The 13,941-nt window shown below is 39.4% G+C and overlaps 1 protein-coding gene across 1 annotated transcript in view; it reads left to right on the forward strand.

Moving 5' to 3' along the window:
* The window catches only part of TSPAN11 (tetraspanin 11), a 174,650-nt gene that overhangs the window by 862 nt on the left and 159,847 nt on the right, over positions 1 to 13,941 (forward strand). The window lies entirely within an intron of this gene.

Consider the following 13,941-nt stretch of genomic DNA (forward strand, 5'->3'; position numbering starts at 1 on the left):
CCTCTGGGTCAGATTGTGAACCCCTTGTTCATATTGGTGAGCACTGACTCCTCACATAAATAATTACTCACCAGTGTGACCAAAAAGTTCACAGTCTGGCCCTAAGCAAATAAACCCCTCATCCGTTCACAGTCCTGTGTGTGCACTGAGTGAACAAAGCCTCTGAGTATGCCTACTCTGCAATCAGAGGTATGGTAGCTTGCAGGAGTAGACATACCTTAGCTAGCTTTCATTTAGCTAGCTCAGGTCCTGAAGCAGTGAAACTGCGGCAGTGCATGCTTCAGAGCAGGCTGTACAAGCCCACTTAGAACCCTGGATAGTCACTCACGGGGCTAGCCTGTACTGAAGCACACACTGCTGTGGGTTCATTGCTCTGGGACCCAAGCTGGCTAAATTAAAGCTAGCTCATGTATATCTACATGAGCTGCAATCCATAATTGCAGTATAGACATACCCTTAAAATCCCCTTATCAGGGTAGGGAGCTACGGTTGCTGCTTGGACTTTTATTTCTTCACTTACCCATAATGACAGTGGCTGAACAGGAGTGTGCGGTTTGGGTTTTTTTTCTTAAGCCTTATTCATAGGAGACTTTACACTTTTTATTTATGGTTGCAATAGATGAATTGCTCTTTGAGCTGTATTTATATTTTTGATGTGTTATTTTACGTAGGGTAAATTTGCCACATATATAGTTTGCCTTTTATTAAACAGTACCAAGGCCCACTTTGCATAATTGATATCTTTAGATTTTCTAAAAACTATTCCTAATTCTATTGGGCTGTGTTTAAAAGAGAACATTTGATTTCTTTGTGCTCTGTTCATCTCCATAAAAATGCCTTCTAGCAGGTGGTTGAGAAGGGAAGGCGAGTGTGTAGAAAAGCATATAGTTCCTGATTCCACAGGACCTGAAAGTTATGGGGTTAAATGAAGGGCTTCCCTTGCTTCCTCACTATTTTCAGAATCACTTTGATCCACAGCTTACTTGGAGGCTTTTCATGCCGCTCACATATTGCCTCTGTTCACTCTATCCCTTAGTACATCATTATATTTAATCTTAACAGCTGTTCAAGCTTTCGAATCTTCTTTTGATCTACTTGACTCCAAATAGAACTTGGTGGTTCTTATATCAATTTCTTTCGAAAAAGATGTTAAAAAGCTGTGTGCAGAAACTAATGAACTGCAAATTATATCTGATAGTTTGAAGACTAGTGAGTGTGTTAATAAAGGACAATCCACTACACCGCATGAAAGAAGAGGTTTTTGAAAATCATATTTAAGCTTTTAGTATTACAAGGATAGTTTTGTTCAAGACTTAAATAGTTTGGATGTTCATGTTAAGTTCCTCTTGTTTCTGGAAACAATGTTGGAGAAGACATTTGAGCCGTCATTGCAGATTACTAATCTTTTTCCCAATGCCTTCTAGATCCTTTCAGACTTCGCATTTTAATTCAGTTTTATGTTGTACTTAGAGAACAACTTTCATGCCGCTAGTTGATGGGGAGAGAGAAAGGCGCTTCAAGTTGGGCAAGCCAAAATGAAGTCACCTCTAATGAAAGGCCGCTTTTTAACATCTCTCCTGATGGTGCTCCATCGAATCACAAAAAAAGCAGCTACTGGTTTTAAAAATCTGAGCTTGCATACGTTTGTTTATGCCAGTGCTTCTTTCTGCATAACGTAGAGTGCATGCAAACGTCGGGTACAGATGGAAAGAAACTTCTGATTTTTTTACTGCAATGATGAGTAAACCTTTAAATGTCTCACCTGCTGAAATAGAAATACCTACTAATGAAAGTCTAGATGGGCTAGAAAATAATTCTACAATAGCTTCTATACCTCTGGATTTCAATAGTATACTAGGCTTTGCTTTACCATTTCAGGTATATTAACTAAGCACCGCTTTTTAGCCAGCATGGACAGCATTCTTCTCCTGTCACTTTTTTTTTTTTTTTCTCTTCAGACTTTATTGGTATGGAGCATTCTGAATTGGCTGAAAATATTTTGAGAGCTGTGTCTGAAGAATTTGTCAGTTTTGTTGTATGTTTTATTTTTCTATCTTTGAAAATTTTCTCTTTGAAATTTGCCTGCTGGGTGACCTAGGGCAAGTCTCTTCACCTCTCTGTTCACCTCAGTGTCCCTATCTATAAAATGGAGATAATGATATGGACTAGGACTGTTGATTAATTGCAGTTAACTCACGCGATTAACTCAAAAATATTAATCGTGATTAAAAATTAATCACACTGTTAAATAGAATACTAATTGAAATTTATTAAATATGTTTGGATGTTTTTCTACATTTTTAAATATATTGATTTCAATTACAACACAGTATACAAAGTTGACAGTGCTCACTTTATATTATTTTTTATTACAAATATTTGCACAGTAAAAATGATAAACAAAGGAAATAGTATTTTTCAATTCACCTCATACAAATACCATAATGGAATCTCTTAATCGTGTAAGTGCAACTTACAAATGTAGATTTTTTTGTTTGTTACATAACTGCACTCAAAAACAAAACAATATAAAAATCACTCCTACTTCTTGTTCAGTCAATCACCAAGAGAAACAAGTTTGTTTACATTTACAGGAGATAATGCTGCCCACTTCTTATTTCCAATGTCCCCTGAAAGTGAGAACAGGCGTTCGCATGGCACTTTTGTAGCTGGCATTGCAAGGTATTTACGTGCCAGATATGCTAAACATTTGTATGCCCCTTCATGCTTTGGCCACCATTCCAGAGGACATGCTTTCATGCTGATGATGCTCATTAAAAAAATAATACATTAATTACATTTGTGGCTGAACTCCTTGGGGGAGAATTGTATATCTCCTACTGTGTTTTACATGTATTCTGCCATATATTTCATGTTATAGCAGTCTTGGGTGTTGACCCAGCACATGTTGTTCATTTTAAGAACACTTTCACTGCAGATTTGACAGAACACAAAGAAGGTACCAATGTGAGAAGCATGAAGGGACATATGAATCTTTAGTGCATCTGGCATATAAATATCTTGCAACACTGGCTACGACAGTGCCATGCAAATGCCTGTTCTCACTTTCAGGTGACATTGTAAACAAGAAACGGGCAGCATTATCTCCTGCAAATGTAAACAAACTTGTTTATCTGAGCGAGTGGCTGAAGAAGAAGTAGGACTGAGTGGACTTGTAGGCTCTAAAGCTTTACATTGTTTTATTTTTGAATGCAGGTTTTTTTTTTTACATAATTCTACATTTGTAAGTTCAACTTTCATGATAGAGATTACACTACAGTACTTGTATGAGGTGAATAGAAAAATACTATTTATTTTGTTTTTTACAGTGCAAATATTTGTAATAAAAAATAAATATAAAGTGAGCACTGTACACTTTGTATTCTATGTTGAAATTGAAATCAGTATATTTGAAAATGTGGAAAATATCCCAAACTATTTAAATAAATGGTATTCTATTATTGTTTAACAGTGCGATGAATCGCGCGATTAATTGCAATTAATTTTTTTAATCACTTGACAGCCCTAATACGGACCTCTTTGATAAAGTGCTTTCAGACCTACTGATGCAAAGTGCTACATAAGATTTAGGTACTATTACTATTTATTACATTGTGTCAGTTTAATCACTGTGACCAGCTGGGCTACCCTTACTCCCCTTGATGAGTACTTACTGAGTTGAGTAAGCCCACCGAAGTCAGAGAGACTACTTGAGTGAATAAGTGTTCACCACAGTAAGTAAAATCTTGCCCCACAGGGTCTTAAAGGTCTGGTCATGCCCACTTAATCTGCATGTGGGGGATACCTTATATGCACAGATCTCCCCCTTTTGCATGAAGAATGAGGAGAGGAGTCAGCCATTCTTTACAGGTCTGGGATTCCACATAGTGGGAGCAGGTGAACAGTGATCACCTTTCATGCTGAGGCAATGTTAAATCTAGGATGGTATATGCAGGTAGAATACTAGGAAGCATACCATGGAGGAGATCAGAAGAAGCACCATATTCTTCAGAGTGTATTCCCCATGACAGCCATCTATATTACAGAGAACTGTTTTGGCTGTGCAGAGCCATCTCTACTTGCATCACAGATCCAGGCTGCTGCCAGAAAACACACAAAGGCTATTTTTTTTTAAAACATGTAACTTATCACGTGCAGAAGTTCAAGCACATAATGTACTTTACCTCTCCTTCAAACTGAATGATAAGACTTACATTTTTAATACTGTTGTTTAGAGACCACGGGTCAAATTCTTGTTTTTACACCAGGGATGAATTTGGCAAGTTGGCCTCACGATTAACATCACAAGTATTATGAATTTGTATTAGTGAACTATCTATAGGCCCCAACCGAGATCAGGACCACATTATGCTAAATGGTATAGATACTTAGTAAGAAACAATCCCTAGCCCATAGAGCTTGCAATTTCAGTAGAGAAGACAAAGAGTGAGAGGTCACGCACAGTAGGTAAGTAATAGAGCTTGGAGTAGAACCCAGATCTATCCACTAGACCAATCTGCTTTTCGATAACGGCAAAGTTGTAGCTTCATACTCTCAGGGGTCAAACCCTGGGGTCTTTTTTCAGTTTCTATTTTTAATCAATGGGAGCTTTTCCTGAGCAAACATTGAATAAGGTTACCAGGTTTGGCCCAAAACATTAATGCAATTAATATAGTTTTTCTCAAATGTATATCTCTACAGTGTATTTTTTTTTAATTGCAAACTATGAAGTAGTTGGCACAGATGGGCTATGTGGTAACATTTTTAAATAGAATTTGCTTTTAAAGCACTGCTAAAATAAATTTTATAGTCATTTCCCACAAAATGGTGTATCTGCCTCATTACTCAAACTTTTTTTGGCACCCACTGGATTTTCAGAGCAGGAATTTGGTATGCAATTATTTAAAAATAAAAAAGGATTAATCACAACCTTGTTGGAATTTTAACAATGCTGCATTCAGTCTGTTCAGATTTCAGCATATGGGATGACTGAATAAATACAAAAAGAGAGGCGGGAGACTTGATTAAGGTCAGTAGACATGGTACCACAGGCTCACTTAAGAGGCCTTTGCTTTCAAAGTCCAATTTCTAATTGACGAAACCTAGAGAAAAGGAGAAAACCTCCATGTTTCAGAAAGGGGGGAAATGGTTTGTCATTTCGGACATATAGAATGAAACTGCATTTAAACTCTTTACACATTGTTATTATTATTTGTATTGCGGTAGCACATAGGGGACCAGTCATGGATCAGGACCCCCATTGTGCTAGGCACTGTACAAACAGAACCACAGCAGAAAACAGACCCTGCCCATAAATAAAAAGACCCTGCCTTCTAAAGTAAAAGTTCATTTGACTAGATTAGTGACTCCTTCCCAAGGAAGGAATAAGGATGCAAGGAGGGAGTATAGCTATGGGATTTGTAAGGCAGATACAATGCCATTTTCTAAAAGTGTGGGTTATCCTATATTCATTCATCACAGGCGTCTGCGTTACATGAGCCTCAAAATCTCCCCACACTTGCCAACATCCTTGCATCTTAGATTTGCTGTTCTGAAGAGTAAGATCTTGTTTGCAGCTGGTTTTAAAAGTCTCATTTGGGATTAGAAATTCATGTTTTGTTTTAGATAGGGCTCAAATGGTGATATATTTCAATGTGAATGGTTTCAAGGCATTGGTGTGGACGCACTTCTGCTTGCCCCAGAATAGCTCCCTGAAGGATCTGTGTCTAGTGGTTCGAGTTGGAGATGGGTCCCGAGAGATCTGGGTTCTATTTTCAGTTCTGCCACTGACTGCATGCAAAGTTGGACAAATCATTTAGACCAACATTGTCAAAAGTGGCCCCTACTTTTGGGTACCTCCATTTTTGTGTGTTCCAAAAAAACCCAGGCCCCAGGTGTTTCTAGTTGAAGGGCTGAGTACCTACAACTGCTATTGACTTCATTTGGAATTGTAGGCGCTCAGTGCGTCTGAAAATCGGGCCCATGGTGTTTAAAATTGAACAGCCAAAAATGGAGACACATACACATTGGCACTATACAGTTGCTTTGCGTGGCTCCTTCAGTTGGACGAGAAATTCCCTTCAATTAACAGCTGTGAACGGAGGATTCATTTAGAGGAAGTAAATGTATTTTATTTTGATTTATTTTATGTTTTTTTCTGAGTTGGGGCAGTGCCCCAGATGATTCAAGCAAGAGGAGGAGGAGCTAATGCAGAGAATAATGTAGACTAATCTTGCCATTAAATTTTCTGATTGACTGTAGGCTGTCACAGTGCCAGAGCCGATGACATTAGTAGACAGAAAGGAAAGGAGATTTTTAAAGAATTCAGGATATCATCAATAATCTGAAAGGAAAAAGCTAGAAAATTAAACCCCATAAACTTAGTGTGACAGCTAATTAAGAATACCTCATTAGTATCACAGAAGTTATGCATAGCACAGAACAAAAAAAATGATGTGACAGTGTTTTGTCTGTAGGGGGAAAAGTACGGATAAATAGCAAGGTATAAAAGTGTACTTGGCACCCTAGAGTAGTGTTTTAAAAATGTAAAATTCAGCCCATGCTAAGGTAAAACAGAACACAAACTCTGACAAGTAAGATGTAACACTGAGAGCAAAGGGAACTTTGGACCAGAAGAAGTAGCAAAAGATATAAAGACAATAATTAGACATTTTAAGTACATCAGGAATCAGAAGCCTGCAGGAGAGACAGTGGACTCACTAGACTGCCAGGGGGAAAATCAGAGAATAGATTACAGAGAAGCTAAATGATTTATTTACATTGGTCTTAAGAACACAGCATGATGGGGAAGTACCTTCCCTAGGGTTAGTCTTTACAAGTTGAAAGAAGTGATGAAACAACTCTGGAAATTAAGTTGCATTAAATCATCAAGACTGGATTCTATTCATCTGAACATTCTTAAGGAAATAAAGAATGAAGCATCTCAGCTGCTAACAAAAATATATACCATAATATTTAAACAGCTATTATGCAAGAGGCCAGGAGTGTGATCCACTTTATACCTATCTCTAAGGGCTTAATCCTATGAGGTGCTGAGCTGCCTCAACTCCCACTGATGTAGGCTGGAATTGAGGGGGTTCAGTATCTCAGGAAACAAGCTTCAAAAGAGGTGACAGTAATAATATTGCATAGTTTTAATATAGCGCTGTTCAGTCTCTAGATCTCAAAATGCTTCACAAAGGAGGTAAGTATCAAGGGCACCCAGCAGGCAAATGGCAGAGCAAAACCAGAACTTCGGTCCATTCCTGAGACCCTGAGTGCTAGTCTAGTACCCTAGCCTCCAGACCACACTGCCTCTCAAGTGGCATCTTGGCCATTATAGACCAGTGACCAATATAGGCCGTTACAAATCAGTATCTGGAAATATAGTTGAGAAGTTTACTAATTATAAAGCATGTTGGTGAGTAAAAGTTGGTAGGCTCAAACCATCACAGCTTTTACTAAATCGTACTTTTCTGACCTATTGGAATTAACAAACTAAAGGCTAGATGAGAAATGTTTTAAATGCACTAAAATAATAAGCAAATGATTTATTTAGACTTTCTAGAGGCTTTTGATAGAATCCTTCAGAAAATTGGTAACCACCAGAAGACCTGCCATGGGTTTTTTAAAAAGTGGGTAAAAGATAGGAATATAAATGTAGGGATAAATACTAGGATCTGTACTTTTCATTATATTTATGATCTGAAACAGGGATGAATCATGAGGTAGCAAAGTTTTCTGGAAAAAAATTAAGTCGTTCAAAAATTCATACCACAACTAGGTAATTGGGTAACCCAATGGCAGATGAAATTAAATTTAGGCCTGTACCTTATAATAGTCCTTATGTTGCCCCTTTTTGAGCTGAGCAGCTAGTCAAAATTTGGGGCCTTGGGGATGTAGAAGTAGTTGGAAGTAGAAATTGATGGAATCTGGTATTTTATTTCGTGCAAAATCTTGTCCATTTACAAGGAATGTACAAAGTTCTTCTCTGAATGCAGAAGGAACCAAGAACAAATGGAGCAGCTTGTTCCCCCAAGCCTCTTTACCCCCAAAAAACAAAAGCTCTCTAGCTTTTTTCAGGGTCACACTATGTTCACAGGCTACTGCTTGGCTTCCTTCCTTTTCGCATTTCACTGTTGTTATCTTTGTCTGATCTGTGAACACATGCACTCCCCCCACCCCCCGCCCCACACTCAGTCAGCCAAAAGCTTCTGGGAGGGCTCACACACTCGGTTTTGTCTTAGATGGAGGCTTATGCGTACAGTTTTTAGGTGTGAACTCACCCTTCAATTATCAATCTCAATGGGGTGTTAACCCAACCCATCATGTCGTTTCACCTAGCTCATAACACTTATGAGAAACAACTTCATATACTTGCATAATGATAGAATATAAATTAGTAGTAAGCTTTTGGGGGGGAGGAAATAAACATAATGCCAGACCACTCAATGAAAACATTCTTGATGCACGGGGCATTAAGAAACCGTATATTGGACCATTTAAAGAATATTATTGTGAGTAACACAGAAAATATTATGTCACAATATAAGTAGCTGGAATGTATGTCCCAACCTTCAATGCTCTGTTAATCTCATACAAGACATAGCAGATATAAAAGAGTTCCAGAAGCATGCCTCAAAAATGAGTAGAAGTGTAAAGGTCTCTTCTATACAACAAGTGATTAAAACACTAGGGACTTGTCTACACAGTGGCGTAATGCACACCACGGAGATGTGATTTCTAAGGCTCACTAATGAGTTATGTGTTAATTGGTCTGTTTAGACAAGTGGTTCTCAAACTTTTGTACTGGTGACCCCTTTTACATAGCAAGCCTCTGAGTGTGACCCCCCTCCCCTTTATAAATTGAAAACACTTTCATATATATATTTAACACCATTACAAATGCTGGAGGCAAAGCGGGCTTTGCGGTGGAGGCTGACAGCTTGTGACCTCTCGTGATAATCTCGCAACCCCCTGAGGGGCCCCAACCCCCAGTTTGAGAACCCCTGTTTTAGACCCTTTGGGTGTACACTAAAGGTTCCCTAATGCGGTTTAATATACTGCTGTTTGTACTACATTAAAGCACACTAGGGAACCTTTTAGTACTCACCAACATGGTCTACATGGACCAATTAATGTGCAACATGTTAGTGCGTTTTAAAAATCACACCCCTGTACTGTGCATTACCCCACCGTGTAGACAAGTCCTAGGTCTATGTGGGAGGAATAAAAGTAGATTAGCTAGTTACAGTATTTACTATAATTAATATATATATAAAAAGACCACTGATTCCATTTGCTGGTGACTCTTTTTGTTCATGAATATTGAGTGCAAGAACATTTGCAAAAAACAAAACCATTGTGAACAATAGTGAAAATAAATACTCATGGTTACTTTTATCTAGAAATGGAAATGCTCTTATAGGGTTTTTAAAAAAAATAAAATAAAAGCTCTTTCATGAATAGCTTGTAAAAATAATAAACACCTCCAAATGGTGGACGTTCCTAAAAGTCATGCTACAGTTAGCTGGCATAGGAAGAATATGAGGCTAAATTCACCATGAGCTATTCAGTGTCCATTTAAGTTAAACAGAGCTGTTCAATTAACTTCAGTGGTATTTGGATCAGGCCTCAAATAAATTGTTTTCTACGAATAGATTGCCCAATTCTGCTACTCACCCTATTCCAGAATACAGAGGCAAAACTGACATGGGATACAAGGAAATACTTTTTGTGTAATTTATAATCTGTGGAACTCTCTGCCACCAGATATAATTGTGGCAAACAGGTGAGTAAGACCAAAAAAAAAAATCATACATTTTTATATGAATGAGCCTCTTTAGTTTGGTCATTGTCCTAGGCAGGATATTGGACTAGCTAGACCATTGGACTTTTCCAGAATGACAAATCTAATGTTCTCCACTTTTTTCTTGACTGAAAATGTTGTGGTTATAAAGTTCTCCCAGCCATCTTATTACCTAGTAAGTCATTTGCATAATTTAATTCGCTACATTCTTTCTTCCAGCATTTTTCAGATATCTCAATACCCAAACAACCCGGGTCTGACTACTACAATGAGTGTTAACAACTATAGTGAGTCATTGCTTGTCTGTTTCTCCTGGTGTCAGAACTCCAGAACAAGCTCAAAGACCTCAGGCTAGTGTAGAGAGTCTGCTTTCAAACCTGGTATCAACATGTCTGTTTGATTTTTGCCCTCCTTTGAAACAGGATTTGGGATGAGAACAGCAGCAGGTGGCACAGCAGCCCCAGCTAAAAGCTTTATCAGCTTTGTGACAGCTCTGCTCAGGATCACAATTGGTTCTGACTGCTATGTTTCTCTGTCTCCCACAGCAGAACGGGAGTGCATGGGCATCATTCACTGGGCTGTACACGCTGGACTTGATTCTGATCTCACTTACACCAGTTTAAAACTAATGTGAAAAGAGAGTGAAGCTCAGTATTCTAGGTATAATCACACAAGGCCTGATCCAACAAAGTATTTAAGTGTGTGCTTAACTTTAAGTATGTCATTCATCAATGGGGCTACTCTGGTGCTTAAAGTCAGACCTGCGCTACAGTACTTTGCCAGGATCAGGGCCATAGAAGAGTAGAAAAACCTAGGTCTATGAAATGATGCTTTGGAATATGTAGCTCAAAACCACATTGGTTTCCCCCCTACCTGCCACATCATATTTTAAGTTTGCATCTAATTTGCTGTCCACTGTCCCCATTAGATGTCATTTGGTATTATTACTTTCTTCCTTCTGTTAGGCCTTGGCTACACTGGCAATTCACAGCGCTGCACTCGCTGCGCTCAGGGGTGTGAAAAAACACCCCCCCTGAGCGCAGCGAGTGCAGCGCTGTAAAGCGCCAGTGTAATCAGCGCCTGCAGCGCTGCACGCTCCCTCGCAGCGCTGCAAGCTATTCCCCTCGGAGAGGTGGAGTACTTGCAGCGCTGTGAGAGAGCTCTCGCAGCGCTGGCGGCGCGACTACACTCGCGCTTCACAGTGCTGCCGCGGCAACGCTGCCGCGGCAGCGCTGTGAATCCGCGAGTGTAGCCAAGGCCTTAATTTCCTTCCAAACCCTATCAAGGTGCTCAGGGAGCTGAACAACACATTAAGGGAATAATTATGGTAAAATAAAAACATAAGACCAACCCTCATTAAAATTGAAGCAAATAAAACCAGCTAAATATCTCTTTTTTCAGATGAGTTTTCCCCAGCTTGCATTTGTCAAGTTTGAAGCTTATTTTGCTCCCCTAATGTCCAGCTTTTTTCAGCTAGTATGTATTGTTCTGTTCTCATTTATTTTTAAGACCCCTATCCTTTGTGGATTTCATTTATGTGCTGATTATCCACTTTCCCCCCCAAATCATGAATAAATGTTAAATAAAACAGGGCCCAATAACAATCTCTGGAGCACGCCATTAGAGACATTAGCCCGTGATATGATGCATTGCTGTTGATCACTCAGTACCTCATCTCTGTCTGGGCATATATCTTCTTGATAACATGCTCATCATGCTAGTGTCTGAGCGCCTTACACTTTTTGCTGCGTATGCTTGTTGCTGTTACAGTCGCACACAGAGACTCCATTGCACTAGACACGGTACAATCTCTGCCTGGAAAAGCTTACAATTAAAATGGACAAGACAAGGATGGGTGAGGAAACAGAGAGGTGAAGTGATTTGCCCAAGGTCACAGAGCAGTTCCTTGGCAGAGCCTAGAATAAAACCCAGCTCTCCTGAGTCCCAGTCCACTTCCTTATCCTTTGGACCAGGATCATTCTTGCTCTCCAGTCCGCTGTATGAAGTAATTGATCCTTCAGGCAATTTTTGATCCGTGTGTCAAAGCTTGCTTCCAACCCAATTTCAGTGTTGGTCATTCTTGGTGTACAGGATGGAAAATTTCTCAGTGAATCAAAGCACAATGTCGGTAGCTTTTACAAGCTCATGTTTGTTTACTACAGTACCAATTATGATTTTGAAACAAACCACAGCATGTCAGAACGGATCAGAGGACAGCAGATTGTTTTTGCAGAGTGGATGCTGCTGTAATACCAACACTGTAGCTGACATTTATAGTTACTGGCCTTTCTACTTAATTATGAAGTCTGGTAAAAGCCTGGGGCAGATCAAGTTTTGTTGCAAAATGCAGCGGGATGAAATTCAAGTGTTATCATGGTCTCTATATCCAGTGCAAATGCAGATTTTCCTGGGACAGGGAAAAGGATTGCAAAAGCCTTTCTGCTGATGTTTTGACAGTTAATTAACCTGCTGAGGTAAGAATGTCTAACAAGAAGCAGGGTAAAAATCTGTGCTTTTAATTCTTCCTGTTAAGAAAATTCTTCAAATTTAATAACACAAAATATTTTGATTGCTGCAGCGTATTTCAGTGCTTAAAAGACCAGATTAAAAATGACGTGTTTTATAGTAAGCATGATGTGCCAGATTTTCAAAGGTATTTAAGTGCATAAAGATGCAGATAGGCAGCTAGTGGGATTTCAGAAGTGGAACTGATCCAAAGGCCATTGACATCAATGGAAACACTCCCATTGACTTCAGTAGGCTTTGGATCAGGTCCTGAGCCTGGTAGTAAGTGTTCATAATAAGCATGCACTATAAGATCTTATTGGCACATGCTAGGAGATAAAGTTTGTAGTACTGCATTGCCTTGAGTACCTATTGACCTTTGAATTGAAACTTAGTGTGATACCAAGCAAGAGATGAACTATTGAGGATACGTTAAAGGGCAGAATCTCACAGCCATGCAGTGGGAAGAAATATTTAGAAAAAACATTACTCAGGCTGTAGAACGCATTATAAATATGGCACTGAGGCATGTATGAATTCCTCACTGAACTTTTAAATCCATTAGCTAAAACTCACTTCAGTGTAATCAACTGCAAGGAAAAATTAATTGGTTATTTCTTTTCTAGCCCTGAGTAATTCATCGCTGCCCTCGATTCTGCTTTGCCACCTGTTTGGCACTTATGGAAGATGAGTGTTTCCATTCAGTGTGATTTACTTTAGATCTGTATAGTCTGCTTGCTGTTTCTTCTTCCTGATGCAGAGACCTCTCATGGCCAGCCTTTTTCTAATATGCCCTTATGATTAGATTGTGCTGTACACCCTGTACCTAGTGCAGTGTTTTATTGAGACATTTGCTTAATTTTTTGGCAGCACAACATTTTGACCATATAAATCAGTGTCTCTGTTCAATCTGGTGTTCCTCTCATTCGTAACACGGCTTTTCTTTGTGTTTTCCTGCTAAAAGGCCGCGTGCTTATATTAGACCCTTTGTGTTTCCAGAGTTCCTTGGTCAAGTCAAAACAAAGTACCTGGGTGTGTGGGGTGACAGAAATGTATACTGTAGCTTTTTGTGAGGCGCTGTTGCATGGCTAACGTCTGCTCTTGGATAACTAATGTTAGAGATGGCTGAGTAATATTTGCTGTATATTTAATGATATTTTAAAAATAGAATAATTTTGTCCGGTTCTAATATTTGTAACCTGCTCACTTTCAAATGGATTCACCTAGTCCCTTACATTAGGTGCACAATGAGGGGGCAATACGGAGCCTTTCTCTCCACCCCAACGATCTGTGACCCATGAAAAGGCTGGAGAGAATTGCAGTCTGTGTGCTCAGGTCAGAGTGCTCCCTCACCCCTTCCCTCATACCTCCCCCCAGGATGTGGGGATGGGCAGGGAGGGACAGAGGGTATGTGGAGGTACGACTCAATCCCCCATTGTACTGGCCAGTGGAGCTGAAATATGCTGCACTCCATAGAAGGGGAGGCAATGTGAGCAGTCCACTTATGCACCAAGATGCTTCTGAAGCTATTCTACCTCCCTGTGCCAGGATCAGCCCTGTATTTATAAAAGGCCAGTCATCCCCTTTGAGTGCTTGTGCCCCATTTAAGAGGCTATTTTTATCCCAAG

The sequence above is a fragment of the Emys orbicularis genome, chromosome 1 (genome assembly GCF_028017835.1).
Source record: "Emys orbicularis isolate rEmyOrb1 chromosome 1, rEmyOrb1.hap1, whole genome shotgun sequence".
In the NCBI taxonomy this organism is placed as follows: Eukaryota; Metazoa; Chordata; order Testudines; family Emydidae; genus Emys; species Emys orbicularis.